Raw genomic sequence first — 15297 nt, 5'->3', positions numbered from 1 at the left:
ATGTAACAGCTTATTAACTAGCACATAGAACTTTACAGAATTTAAGGTATCTTTTCATTTAAATGGGAAGAAGTCTTGAAATTTTAAATCTGTTTCTCTTTTATTTCTAGGTGACCAGTTCTTCTGAAATACTGGCACATCCCAGATCTTGATTAGTTCCCCATTAGTCCCATAAGCTCAAAAGATTTCAATTTCCTGACCATGATCCAGCCATCAGAATAGAATCTCTTTCCATCATGTAGACTGACTTGCATTCATTGATATCATACTCCAAATGTACATCATCTCCAAGTTTCGTATTCTCCTTAATAGCTACATCACTGTGCTTTTGAGTTGGCAGAGAGCTCAAAGTTACCCATGCACAGCAAATGGCTTATGAAGTGATATTGGCCCTGATGTCTGATCTTAAACCCAAAGTCAGTGCTGTTTAGTTTTATTCTTTGTGGATTCACTCTTCAAGCAGTCTGTTTTAAGTCTATTCCAAACAGTTCGACATTCACATGTAAAAGAATAAAACCGGAACCTTATATTACACCAACAAAAATTAAATTGAAGTGCGTTAAAGACTTAAATGTGAGAACTAAAACCATGACACTCTTAAAAGAAAACACAAGAACAAAACCCCTTTACATGAGTCTTGGTAATGGATTTTTGGATATGACACCTAAAGCATTAGCAACAAAATTCAAATAAAAACATGGAACTATATCAAACCAAAAAGCTTCTGCACATCTAAAGGAACCATCACCAAACTGAAAAGGCAGACTACAGAATGGGAAAAACCATCTGCAAACCATGTATCTGACAAGGGGTTAATAATATCTAAAACATATATTGGGGCACCTGGGTGGCTCAGTCAGTTAAGTGTCTGACTTCAGCTCAGGGCATGATCTCACAGCACCAGAGTTCAAGCCCCACATTGGGCTCTGTGCTGACAGCTCAGAGCCTGGAGCCTGCTTCAGATTCTCTGCACCCCTCTTTCTCTGCTCCTTCCTCACACTCTGTCTCTGTCTCTCTCTCTCAAAAATAAACATTTTAAAAAATTTAAAAAAAGAATATCTAAAACATATAAAAACTCCTGTAACTCAATAGCCAAAAAACAAATAATCTAATTAAAAATGGGCAAAGGATGAGAATACAAGCTGGTGCAGCCACTCTGGAAAACAGTATGGAGTTTCCTCAAAAAACTAAAACTAGTGCTCGCTTCGGCAGCACATATACTAAAATTGGAACGATACAGAGAAGATTAGCATGGCCCCTGCGCAAGGATGACACGCAAATTCGTGAAGCGTTCCATATTTTTGAGCAGCCCAGCTGGCCATCAGAGTCACGAATCCCAATGCCAGACTGCGCAGCGAAGAAAATGAATAGACAGTTTATGTGCACATCATATTTGTGTTAATAAAACCATAAAACTACCAAAAAAACAAAAACAAAAACAAAAAACTAAAACTAGAACTATCCTACGACTCAGCAATTGCATTACTAGGCATTTATCCAAGGGATACAGGTGTGCTGTTTCGAAGGGACACATGCACCCCCATGTTTATAGCAGCACCATCAACAATAGCCAAAGTATGGAAAGAGCCCAAATGTCCATCTATGGATGAATGGATAAAGAAGATGTGGTGTGTGTGTGTGTGTGTGTGTGTGTGTGTGTATACACACACACATACACACACACACACACACACACACACACACACTGGAGTATTACTTGGCAATCAAAAAGAATGAAATCTTGCCATTTGCAACTACATGGATGGAACTGGAGGGTATTATGCTAAGCTAAGTTAATCAGAGAAAGACAAAAATCATATGACTTCACTCATGAGGACTTTAAGAGACAAAACAGATGAACATAAGGGAAGGGAAACAAAAATAATACAAAAACAGGGAGGGGGACAAAACAGAAGAGACTCATAAATATGGACAACAAACTGAGGGTTATGGGAGGGGTTGTGAGAGGGGGGATGAGTTTAAATGGGTAAGGGGCACTAAGGAATCTACTCCTGAAATCATTGTTGTACTATATGCTAACTAATTTGGATATAAATTTTTAAAAATTAAAAAAAAAAGTTAATAAAAAAATGAAATTTTATGTTTTTTATATTTTATTTATTTTTGATAGAGAGAGACAGAGCACAAGTGGGGGAGGGACAGAGAGAGAAGGAGACACAGAATCTGAAGCAGGCTCCAGGCTCCGAAATGTCAGTACAGAGCCCGACGTGGGGCTCGAACTCACAAATTGTGAGATAATGACCTGAGCCGAAGCCGGATGCTCAACTGACTGAGACACCCAGGCACCCCAATTAACAAATTTTAAAATGGCATTTAACGTCACCCAACTTTCTGAGGAAATTGTTAGAAAAAAAAAAAAAGACTTTGCCTTGATTACAGTTTAGACTTATGTAATGTATATGGAATTCAAGCCACAAGAGGCAGTAATAACTTCTCCATTCTCTAATGAAAACCCAAAACCCAGTTGACTAATCAAAAATAAAACAGAAAAATTTAATTTTCAAAAAAAAAAATAGGCAAAGGAGCTAAACATACATTTCTCCAAAGATCATATGAATGGCCGACAAGTACCTGAAAAGTTGCTCGACATCACTAGTCATTAGGGCAATGCAAACTAAAACCAAAATGAGATATCACTCCCACCTGTTAGAATCCCATCATCAAAGAGAGATAACAAATGCTGGTGAGGATGTAGAGAAAAATGAACACTGGACACTGCTGGTGGCATTGTAAACTGATGCAGCCACCATGGAAAACAGTATAGAAGGTCCTCAAAAAATTAAAAATAGAACTACCATATGATCCAGCAATTATACTTCTGGCAACATATCCAAAGCTAAGGAAAACACTAACTTGAAAAGGTATCTGTGCCTCCATGTCTATAGCAACAATATTTACAATAGCCAAGACATGGAAACAATTTAAGTATCCATTGATGATGAATGTATAAAGAAGTTGTGGAATATATTATTATATCACAATATAGTATATTACATATACTATATTGTATATAGTATATAACATATACTATATTGTATATAGTATATATTATATTCCACTATACATGTGTGTATATATAGGTATAGTGGAATATTATATTGAAATGTAATATTATATATATAATAGAACATTATTCAGCCATAAAAAAATGAGGAAATCCTACCACTTGCAACAACATGGATGGACCCTGAAGGCATTATGCTAACTGAATAATTCAGAAACAGAAAGACAAATACTATATGATCACAGAAAAAGAGATAAGACTTGCAGTTACCAGAGGCAGGGGGTGGGGGAAGGGAGAACTGAAGGAAGGTGGTCTTCCAATCCTAAAATAAATAAGCACTAGAGATGTAATTTACAACATGATGACTACAGCTAACACTGCTGTATGATACACAGGAAAGCTGTTAAAAGAGTAGATCTTAAGAGTTCTCATCACAAAGAGAAAATTTGTTTTTCCTTTATTCTTTTACTCTCTTTTTACTGTATATGAGAAGATGGAGGTTAGCTGAACCTATTGTGGTAAGCATTTCCCACCAGATGTAAATCAAAACATCATGCTGTATGTCTTAAACATATACAGTGATGTATGTCAATTATTTCTCAATAAAACCAGGGAAAAAAAACAAAAAAAAAATAGACCAAGCAAGTCTCCTTTAAATAGTCACTGCTTTAGGAGTATAGCCTTTAATTTGAAGGTACTTTCTCCAGCTGAAAGCTGTAATAATGCTTCATTCCATTTGGCAACAAAACAAAGAACCAGAGGATTTATAAACTGACAGATCCTCTAATAAGTGTTAAGAGATCAAATTTGCATTCTTTTATGTGACTGGGTGACACATCTCATCACCTATTCTGACTCTGGAGCCTTATTAATAGTCAATTTGCACACAAGCAATTGGCATGATGATCCAAATCAATCATAACCATGATGGAAAATGTTCCACAGGACAGTAACAAAATCCATTGGCACCCAAGTCATACAGATACGGAAAACTAAAGGTAACCTACCTGAACATGCTGCCTCCTAATTTCTGAACACTGATTCAGCGATTCAGCTCACCTGACAAGCTAGAGGTTTGTGTCCTTCCTCACTGCTCTACAAACATTCCTCACATGCCAGCCTGGTCAATAAAGGGAATGACTTGGGTACCCAGGTGGCTCAGTCAGTTAAGCATCTGAGTTTGGCTCAGGTCATGATCTCATGGTTGTGAGTTTGAGGCCCCATCAGGCACAGTGATGTCAGTATGGAACCTGCTTTGGATCCTCTGTCCCCCTTTCTCTCTCTGCCCCTCCCCAGCTTGCACACATGCTCTAGTGCACTCTCCACCCCACCCCTCTCTCTCTCAAATAAACATTAAAATAAATAAATAAGTAAAGGGAATGACTTTCCCAAATGGAGACTGACAGGACACAAAAGCCAGAGGAGTGTTTCTGGATGGTTTAAAAATATTCATGGGGGTGGGGGATGCCTGGGTGGCTCAGTCAAGTGTCCGACTTTGACTCAGGTCACAATCTCACAGTTGGTGAGTTTAAGCCCCACGTCGGGCTCTGTGCTGACAGCAAGGAGTCTGGAACCTGCTTCAAGCTCTGTGTCTCCCTCTCTCTGTCCCTCCCACACTCATGCTCGCGCACTCTCGCTCTCTGTCAAAAATAAACATTAAAAAAAAAGGTATTCATGAAAAGGCCATGGTGGTAAAATGAGGTTCAAAAGGAGCATATGTTATGCCCATTAGAGCATGTGTGGTTTACAGATATGGTTCAATCCTTAGGTTGACATGTAGAGAGAGATATCTGCTATAGTAATACTCCTGGTCTAACTGGCCACCACCCCTTACTCATAAACAGTCCACAGATTGAAAGTAAAACTATTGGTCCACACTTCTAAGTTATAAGAGAACCATGAACCCTAAAAATTTGGTCTCTTTTCCTCTCCTCCTCCTGGGACCAGAGTGAGGCTTCAATCCTAAATAAGTACATCTGCTTTAAAAATGTTAACTTTGCTTTAAGTGGGCAATCCCAGGGTCTAAACTGGAGGTGTGGGTAAGGAAAGCAGAGCACATTAGCAAGCCCAGTTAAATGATTACAGTTAAACATTTGGTTTCCATCTGACTGGCTCTTATGTTGGACCTACCATTTGTTTCTGAATTCAGGCAAAAAAGACGGGAATATTATTTATGAGCTCATCAAAACCCAGTATCTTCATTCGGTAGCCATAGGACTTAAAGGTAACATTAACTGATGTAGCAAATTGACCCCAACATTTCACTGGCCTGGAATAGTAAACTCATGTAACAATTCAATTAAGCACTCCTGGATGAGTGGCTATCCCCCAAGCAGTGAAACAAGGGCCTGCTGCTCCTTCCATACTCAGGTTCTATTATCTTCAACATGTGGCCTCCAAAGCCACCAGAAAAGTCATTGTCATTCTAGCAAACCAGAGAAGGGAGCATGAAAGATGTGCATAGAAGGATTTTATGGGCCAGGCCTGGAAGTGGTGCACAGCACTTTCTCCTCACCTGGCTTTGGCTAGAACACAGTTACATGGCCACCAATGGGAGGCTGGGAAACATATTTTAACCATATGCTCAGGAAGAAGAAGAAGAAATTAGTTTGGTGAGCATCTAGCAGTCTCTGCCACACTGACTATCTAGGAAAAACAAAAAGCCAACTGATCAGGTTTCACAACATTATCAGCACACTTAGATTAGGATGAAGATGTCTCAAGAATGAAAGGTGTGACAATTTTCCAAATAATCTCTATATAGCAAACACTATTATTAGGAACCCATCAAATGGTATATAGATTTGTGAAAGGCAAACCTTAGGACTTGCATTATCTTCTTCAATCATGCACTTTGAGCCCACTAACCACTTCTGTGCCACGCTACCATCACTGAGTAAGCACAAGATCTTGACACCCTTCCCTTCTTCCTGGATTCAAGTTTTTTTCCCATCTTACACTCCACTTCCTATCCCAATCTTGACTTCCCAGCACTCAATCTCTGCTTCATTCATCCCTGTCCATGCTGTTACCCCTCGATCCTCCTTGGCCTGACCCCAACACTGTCCTTTTCGTCTATTACTCACGCTGATGACTGGCACTCACTCTGACCACTGAACCTGGCAACTCAGCCAATTTCTATTCTTAATCATTGGACTCAGCCTCAGCACCAGTCCACCACCTACAGAAGTTTCTCCACTCTCTACAGAAAGGACATGCAAGTTTCAGGAAATTATTAAAAATCCCCCAGCTAGATTTTAAATTTTAGCTGCTAAAAAGCATTCTATATGCATTATCTAATTTTAATCTGATCCAATCCTTACAACAATCCAAAAATGCTGGTACCATTGTCATCCCCATTTTAAAGATGAAAGCAATGGGACTTAGTGAAGCATAGTATCTTAGGAACATCACACTTAAAAGCTCACATTTGAACCCAGTTATTCCTGACTCCTAAGTTTAAGCTCTGGAAAAAAAGGTACCATGTATAATTAGCAGTTATCAAGGTGTAGAGGAGACAGGAATATATTAGGTTAATCACAGTTTTCTGGGTAATATCTATGGATATTGATCTGGTCCCAGGCTGTCCAGGTCTCTCCCAAAAGAGACAACCATTAATAAGCAGCATTATAGGCTAGTACATTCATGTGGAACCCCAGACCCCTCACTTCAGTAACTATAATCACAGTTCCAGACAGTTCTGATTGGCTTCACTGTCCTTGACCTTTTGGGGGTCTGCTGTTACCTCCTTGTCCAAATTATAACATACTTTCTGTGTATTAGTCATGAGCTGATTTTTTCTGACAATGTGAGGAAATCTTCTCAGCCCCAAATGTCTGCCAATGATTTGTGGATGGCAGGTAAGCATATGAGCAGGCTATATTTAACACAATTTGAAATTTCATTGTCTTTCAGTAAAAGGCAGCTGTTTCCAGATGTCATGAATCAACCTTTATGTCTGACTGATGTGGTGTTTGCAGGAAACATCTTGCGATACTGTCATGTGTCATTGGGAGCTTCTTGGACTAGATTATCTGCAAGTCAGAACCTGCTGCTTTCTAGTGAACTGTTATTTGGATTGCTTCAGTAACCTCCTGTTCAGATATGACAATAGGTTGACAATTCCATGGTTCATCTGCCCCATTTGGTTCTCTCACAACCACAATGCTTCAGCCATTCAGTATCAAGAGCCTCACAAACATTTCCCAACAATTCAATCACACACATTTGAGGAACACACTCAGAGCTAATTGGTGCTATTGTCAAGCCCATGAACATTTTATTTGGTTTTCCTGGAAATACTTAATTTTTCAAATCTTGAATTTCCTTCTATTTCTGTAATGTTTTGAGTACCAACTTAATTTTTGTGTGCATTTGTCAACTATACCCATCAACTTATCTTCACTTAAGTCACTCAATGTAAGATACTAATTAGCTAAGGAATTTTATTGTTTAGTCTGTCAGATCTATGGTTATTTTTATACCACACAAGTCTTCCCAGGCTTTGGGTGGCTTTGCCAAATTTCTGTCCTTTTGTTTTACTACATTTCACCCTATTCACCCCTTTACTGCTATGATGTGGATTAATTTAAGTCATTTTTCCTTCTGCTGTAACAATCCAATAGTAAATGCTTTATGCATATTATTTTAGACCTGTCATGTCATTTGGCTATTGAGGCAATGCATAATAGCCTAAATTATTGCAGAGTAGGAAATTTGGAAGGTGTGATGTCTTTTATTAGGTCAGGCTATGAGAGAAATTCAAGGCCATAATTAATGTAATTCTTGCAAACAACTGTTAGATGTCATGGTTTTTAAAAACTACCAGAATTTAGTTAGATTTTTACATTTTCAAGCAGTACAATGCTCTCTGCCCTTATCCACATTTTCATTCATTGCTCTCCTAAGCTCTCACACCCGATGGTATAGCCATTTCTGATTCAATAACTAGGATTCTCTTTGCCATGACTAGTTTCAGATTTACCACATTTTACTCACTTAGCTTGGCTGTCAGTTCAAGATATTTGGTAATAAAGTGTGGCTACCCTGCAGGTCTGCACATCGTCACCTCAATTCCCAATAGAGAGGTCTCCAATAACTGTGGATTTACTAGGTCTTCCTTTAACGCCCTCTCAGCCATCCAGCTCTAGTGGATGACTGACTCTGTCAGCCAGAACACTTCGGACAGTCACAGCTCACTGGGCTTGGATGCACCTTAAATCTCTGGTTCCAGACCAACGGGCCCGCCAGCTACTTGCAACTATTTCCAGAGTATAAGGCCATTCCTAAGTGAAAAGACCATCAGTCTCCCCATGGACTCACCTCTAATTCTCCTTTCCCTGACAGAGTGACTACTCTGGCCCCATGATGAGCTACTAAACCTATATGGGATATCAGAGCCCTGTGAAGCAATTGTGGCACGGCCTGCCTCTCAAGCACAAGGACACTGCGCTGGGTTTTGAGAGGGTTGTAATTAGCATGATTACTTTATTTTGATTGCTAAGGTTAACAACATGGGCAATGCCCAAGTATATTATCATCATCAATTGATGAGTTGGTTTTAAAAATCTGATTATATGACATGTGTTCAGCCATATTACCCTCTGCATTGCTGTTAGGGAATAACTAATGTCTTGTTCCTTAAGGTGCTTAAATAATTTTGCCCACGGTACTGTGCCAGGTGTGAGTAAACAAAAGAAACGAGCTCCCCAAATACTTTGCCGTGTTGTGTAGGTGTTTTAGTGTTTGCAACACTGCCATTTTTTAAAATTATGTTTGAGAGAGAGAGAGAGAGAGAGAGAGAGAGAGAGAGAGAAAATGAATCCCAAGCAGGCTCCACACTCAGCAAGGAGCCCAACAGAGGGCTTGATCCCATGACCCTGGGATCATGATTTGAGCTGAAATCAAGAGTCAGACACTTACCCAACTGAGCCACCCAGGCACTCCTTGCAACAGTACCATTTTATTTATTTCAATTTATTACCAAGTTAGCTAACATTCATGTAGTCTTGGCTTCAGGAGTTGATTCCCATGAGTCATCACTTACATATAGCAACAGTACCATTTTAAAATGGCATCTAAGAGAGGCGGAAGCTCATCATTTCAGTTGATCAGGAGTATGCCATCAGAGCACAAAATATCTTTGTAAGACAGACAGCTCTTCCCTATGTTAGTCCTCAGAGGACACTAATAAATGGTTCTCAAATGAGGCTATTTGGCAATGTCAAAATTTGGTATAATTGTGATAAACATTTTTGGTTGTCACATCTCAGGGAGTGGGGGATATGCTACTGGCATCTAGTGGATGCAGGCTAGGAATGCTGCTAAGCTTCCTACAATGCACAGCATAGCTACCCAAAATAACAAATTATTTGGCTCAAAATGTCAATATTAACAAATTTGAGGAACCCTAGGTTAGACCAAAGAAAAAGACTTATAAAGGGTTAAAAGAAGTTCAAAGGATTATCCAAAAATGAGAAACTCAAATAGCTTGCCCACTCAAAATTATTCACCAAGGACAACAAAAATTTCAAAACAGTAAACCTCATTTGCTGGAGCATCCTAAAAATGGAAAGACCCCAGCTTGCCTTTCAAAGATAAACTCTTTAGGCATTTTGAAAACTCCCTGATATTAGGACTTAAAATTCAAATGAAGAATCTGCCTTTCTTCTGGTACCAAAGGATCTTTCCCTCTTAAGGAAAGTTAGGATGATAAATTCCCCCAGCCCCTGTCCAAGTCATTCCACTTTTATATGAGGATTCCCTCATGAAATCATACTGTGTGTCAGAGGGCCAACAGGCAGAATTTTATTTAAAGGTGATTATTTCCCAAGGTTTTAAAACACAATGATCTGGGTGTTCAAAAACAAAGTGCTAGCCCTGTACTGCAAATAGGCATATGACTTAATTTATGCTAAAGGAGGTTATCATGCAACAGATGTTGGCTAGGATGCAGAGAAAGAGGAAGTCTTTTGCACTGCTGGTGGGAATGCAAACTGGTGCAGCCACTCTGGAAAAGAGTATGGAGGTTCCTCAAAAAATTAAAAATAGAACTACCCTATGACCCAGCAACTGCACTGCTAGGTATTTATCCAAGGAATACAGGTGTGCTGTTTCAAAGGTGCATGTGCATCCCAATGTTTATAGCAGCAGCGCTAGTGATAATAGCCAAAGTATGGAAAGAGCCCAATGTCCATTGACAGATGAAAAAAGAAGATGTGGTATATACATATACAATGAAGTATTGCTCAGCAATCCAAAAGAATGAAATCTTGCCATTCTCAACTATGTGGATGGAACTAGAGAGTATTAAGCTAAGCAAAATTAGTCAGAGAAAGACAAATATCATGTGACTTCACTTATGAGAAATTTAAGACACAAAACAGATGAACATAAGGGAAGGGAAGCAAAAAATAATATAAAAACAGGGAGGAGAACAAAACATAAGAGACTCTTAAATACACAGAACAAACAGAGGGTTGCTGGAAGGATTGTGGGAGAGGAGATGGGCTAAATGGGTGAAGGGCATTAAGGAATCTACTCCTGAAATCATTGTTGCACTATATGCTAACTAATTTGGATGTAAATTAAATATTAATTAAAAAATAAAGAAAGAAAAAAAAATAGGTTATTGTGGCCTGAATTCTGACTTTCCCCTAATTATTCCCTTGCTTGTGCACTGTGACTCCAATAAACAAAATAAAAATCAAGGTTAATTACTGCCATTTAAAATGTAAATAGCATTTGCAGGGGTGGACCTTCAATCAATCGTAGTGTAGTTGTAAAAGTTTGCTGTAAGAAATTTCCAATGAGTGTGAGGAAGGTAAAGAGACGGAGTTACAGATGGACAGATACCATAAATATCTGATCTTCAAAATTAAATCATTTGTCCAGGGAGGTGCAGGAACCCCAGAATTCTGGTTTTTACCTGTCCCTCCTCACCCTGTGGAGAGTAGTCCAGAAACCTGCATGCACAAAGGACAATGGTGAGAATATTTGCTCTTTATTAACAACTGCGGCTTTGGTCCCAAATCCCAAGGTATATCTTGAGCCCTGGTGAGCTCTACTGCCTGCCAAAACTCCTCTTGGACAGACTAGAAAGGATGAAGTAGTTTTCTTTCTCCTCAATCTTACCCTAGTTTTCACTTAGCTTTTTAAAGGGAGTGGGAAGGGAGGCATTTCTTCCATGTGGAAAAGGGACACCTCTTACCTCTGGTCTCCCAAAGGATAAAACATTTTTAAAAAACGGGCAATACTGGGAGAAAGAGAAACAGACAGATGAACACTACTAGGCCTTCCTCCAAACATATCAAGTCCACACAGCCCCTGCCTTAACTCTCTTGGCCATAGGAAGGAGCTACATTCCAAAGACTACTGGGGTAGATGCCATAAATGGGCTTATTTACTGCATTCCAGTTAAGGCTCTACCTCTTAGAAAATGAGACCAGATGAATGCCCTCAAACCTGACCTATCCATACAGAGCCAAACTTCTCCACCTCGGAGGTAGAATCCAAGTGTGTTGGGGGGACAGTGACCTTCCTGAGGCATAATCAACTAAAATGATTAACAGGAGCTTCAATGGAAGCATGGAGGAATGAGAAATGAGGAATTAAGTGTTCTGGGTTTATGGGCTTTAAGAGCAAACAAGGCAAACAGAGAAGTAGCAGTAACCAGGAGGCAAAACAAAAGTTCAGGAAAATGAGATCAAGGGGTCAGAAGGGAGCACAGAAAGTGGCTGTGAGAGAGCCAAAGGCAAATAAGCTTTTGCAACATCTGGCGTAGACCAACCTAATGTCTAAAGGGTTTTTCCCATCAATGACTCTGTTACCAAGGTAGAGTTGCTTTCCAGGAATGACCCCTCACCCAACCATATTCTTACAGAGATGTTGACCCACACATAGAACTTAAGCAAACATCAATGGTTCAAGGTGCTGCTCAAGCAAATTTAAATTGTGGCATTGTATATCACAGCCCCAACTCAAGTCACCTTGCAGAAGAGTCTGGGTTGCAAATAAGAGACTGTTGAAGTATTAAAACTACCCAAAAGTTAAAAAAAAAAAAAACCAAATTAACCAAAAGACAACCCCCATTGTGGATTTATGGCCAAAGCTTCAGGAAGTAAGACTAGCTGCAGCGAAAGGTAGGGAGTTTGAACATGTGGACAATTTATGGAAACATTCAGAACCATTACTTGAGGTTAACTGCAATCATGTCACCTCCACTCCAACATGCTGTGCAGGTTGATGATGAAGAGACAATCCATGCTTGCTTAATATTTCCCACAGTGCAGGCTAGACTGGGTGGTAGAAGAAGGATCCCTACGTAGCAAGCTCAGCAATTCTCATCAAAAATGTATTTCCAGCTACTCCTGTTTAGTCCCAAAGTTGTAACCAAGCCCACTGTTGGAGGATTTCAAATTCGTGAGTGCTCTTCTAAAGAGCCAAAGGGCTATGAAAAGGTCCCAGAACAACTGGCAGGAATGTGAAAAAGGAGGGCTCAGAAAAATCCACCTAGAGTATATAAAGCATTGAGGCGGGCACTTGTTGGGATGAGCACTGTGTGTTGTATGTAAGCGATGAACCACAGAAATCTACCCCCAAAACCAACAACACACTTTATACACTGTATTTTAGCCAATATGACAATAAATTATATTTAAAAAATAACAAAATAAAATGCAGATTTTCATGGAAAATAAAATAAAGCAAATGCTCCATCCTGTTTTTATTGTTGAGGGTTTCTGCCTCACATTAGTTTATTTGGGCAAATGTACCTTCTTTCTGGTATGTCCTTGGGAAAAGGTAGACATAGAGAGAAGTTCAGAGAAGATTAAATTAGGATGCACAGAATTAGTGCATCCAGGCTGAAAAGAGTTAATTTTAAATGATTTAGGTAAAAGAGGCTGATAAGAACAGTAGCTGCAGAAGTTCCCAAAGCAGATTTGCCCTTGGTATGAGGACACAAAATGCAAGGCTGGCTGCTACTCAACTGGGAAGCAATTTCAACTCTCATCATCACCCCTTCACATAAGGGTCAATCCTGGGGATGTGCCCACAGCTCTGAAGAAATGCACCTGTGGTACCCCCTGAATGGAGCAGTGTATTAGCAAGCCATGAAAGTAACTGCCCACCAAGCAGAGCTTGTCTTTAGATTTCAGAACCTCCCTTTATCCTTCTTGGCTCCCTCCCCACCACTATTTTCTGTCTCATCCTAGTTCCCTTTCCTTTTCTCCTTTATGTGTCCTGAGCTCTTCCCTATGGGGCTGATTTGACAACAGCCAAGCTTTAGCTTCTTAATTTGTTTCATTTGGAGTTTTCCATTTTAAAGCTTTCAGGAGTTTCATCTTACATTATAATTCTGATTAAGTGGCAACTGCTTTGCCTTCCTCCTAGGCTTGTTATAAGTACAGAGGAATGTTGGGTTCTTCATGTCTATAATGGGCCCAGAACTCCCTAGAGGGAGTTTTATATTTAAGACAACAAAAATAACTCTCATTACAATTAATAAAAGAAAAATGAGGCTCCCCATGTAGAATCTCAATAAGCCTCTAGTATATTAAACATTCAGGAAAGAGATTCACTGAAGACTCAGCCTGTTATGACTTAGGAGAGGCACCATAGTTAATAGGGCTGTGAAGCAGATGACACCAGGTGATGCTCCAGGTTTCCAGTTGCCACAGCAACTTAAAATATCTCCAGCAGCATCCTTGCTCCTATGTTAAAGAACCATGTTCTCAAAGCAAAGAGGTAACAGAGGTCTGACCAGCTTCCCTCTCACAACCATCCTCTAACTCACTGACCTTCCCTCCATCCATTAGGTGTAAGGCTTAGGGAGGTGCTTCTAATATATTAATTATCTTATTTAACCTTAGGCTTGCTCCAACATGGGGCATTTTTTCCAAACAAAAGTACAGCTTTGAAATGAGGTACACCATGGTTTGAATCCAGCCTCTATGTACTATTTCAGTGATTCCTGCCAAGCTGCTTATTAACTTCTTTAAACCTCAACATCCATCCTTGGAAATTAGCATTGTATGCTAGTCAGTTTTTGCTGCATAACAACCTCAAAATCTCAGAGTCTTAAAAAGCTTTGATTCTCTTGCTCACAGGTCTGCCAGTGGTTGTAGGTCTATTGGGATTGGCTCGGGTCAGCAGGACATGGCTCTAGGCTGTGGGTAGGGCTTACATATTTCCTTATTTTCCTTGGAATAGCAACAGCCCAGGTAATGTTCTTCTCATAGCAAGCCACAGAAGCACAAAGGGGCAAGCCAAAGTGTACAAGCACATCTCAAGTCCCTGGTCAAGTCATGTCTGTTAAGATCTCATTGGCCAAAGCAGTCACATAACCCCATCTAAAGTCAGGTAGGAGGAAAATGCCCTCTATCACCACTCCTCTAATGAAGTCTTTATAAAGCCAGAGGGAGTGAAGAATTGAAATACAATCTCCCACAATAGAAATAACTGTCATATAAAGGTGTCGTAAAGATTACATGAGATCAAAATACATAAAGCCCAGGACAGAGTAGGTGCTAAATAAAAGACAGCTATGATTATGGGTTAACAAAAAGCTTTCTGATAGCTTTGCCTAGCTGCACAAAAGTTCTAAAATGAGACAGTTACACATAACTTTATTACCCTTTATTAACTGTAATTACTAAAACATAGCCTCAGGCTTTTGCACCCTATGTCTGTGAAATTCTGATGATAAAAATAAGCCAGGGCAAGCTACCAAAAGGCTTACACAAACTAAAAAGCCACAGACAGCTGTCCTTGGAACTCCAGGTTCCCTGTTCTGAGCAGCTTCCTCCAATTGCCCAGGTTTTATTTCACATGGCAAAGAAGGTCTCCACTCAGTCCTCTGTCACTCCCTTAATTAGAAACCAGTAGTATGTCTGGGAAATGGATGCCCCCTTCTCTCTATATCTACCAGAGGGCTAATGGGACAGCAGGTATGGTGGTACAGTGGCTGATTTGCAGCCTCTTCTTACAGAGATCTTTTTTTCTCCACCTCCTATAGAGAAGGGCCTTTCAATGTGGGAGGAAGAGGAAGTGTTTAAAAATTTTTTTTAATGTTTATTTATTTTTGAGAGAGAGACACACAATGCAAGCAGTGGAGGGGCAGAGAGAGAGGGAGACAAAGAATCTGAAGCAGGCTCCAAGCTATCAGCACAGAGCCTGGCGCGGGGCTCCAACTCACGAGCCATGAGATCATGATCTGAGCTGAAGTCAGACGCTCAACAGACAAAGCCACCCAGGCACCTCAAAGAGTATGT

At 39.9% G+C, this 15297-nt stretch overlaps 1 non-coding gene across 1 annotated transcript; it reads left to right on the top strand.

Annotated features, from left to right (window-relative positions):
• The first annotated feature begins 1196 nt into the window (after positions 1-1196).
• Positions 1197-1303, top strand: LOC125937220 (U6 spliceosomal RNA). The gene has a single exon (XR_007462305.1). It is a non-coding gene; the product is annotated as a U6 spliceosomal RNA (small nuclear RNA).
• The last annotated feature ends 13994 nt before the right edge of the window (positions 1304-15297 follow it).

The sequence above is a fragment of the Panthera uncia genome (assembly GCF_023721935.1).
Source record: "Panthera uncia isolate 11264 chromosome A3 unlocalized genomic scaffold, Puncia_PCG_1.0 HiC_scaffold_11, whole genome shotgun sequence".
Classification (NCBI taxonomy): Eukaryota; Metazoa; Chordata; class Mammalia; order Carnivora; family Felidae; genus Panthera; species Panthera uncia.
This window is presented reverse-complemented; position numbering and strand designations above follow the sequence as displayed.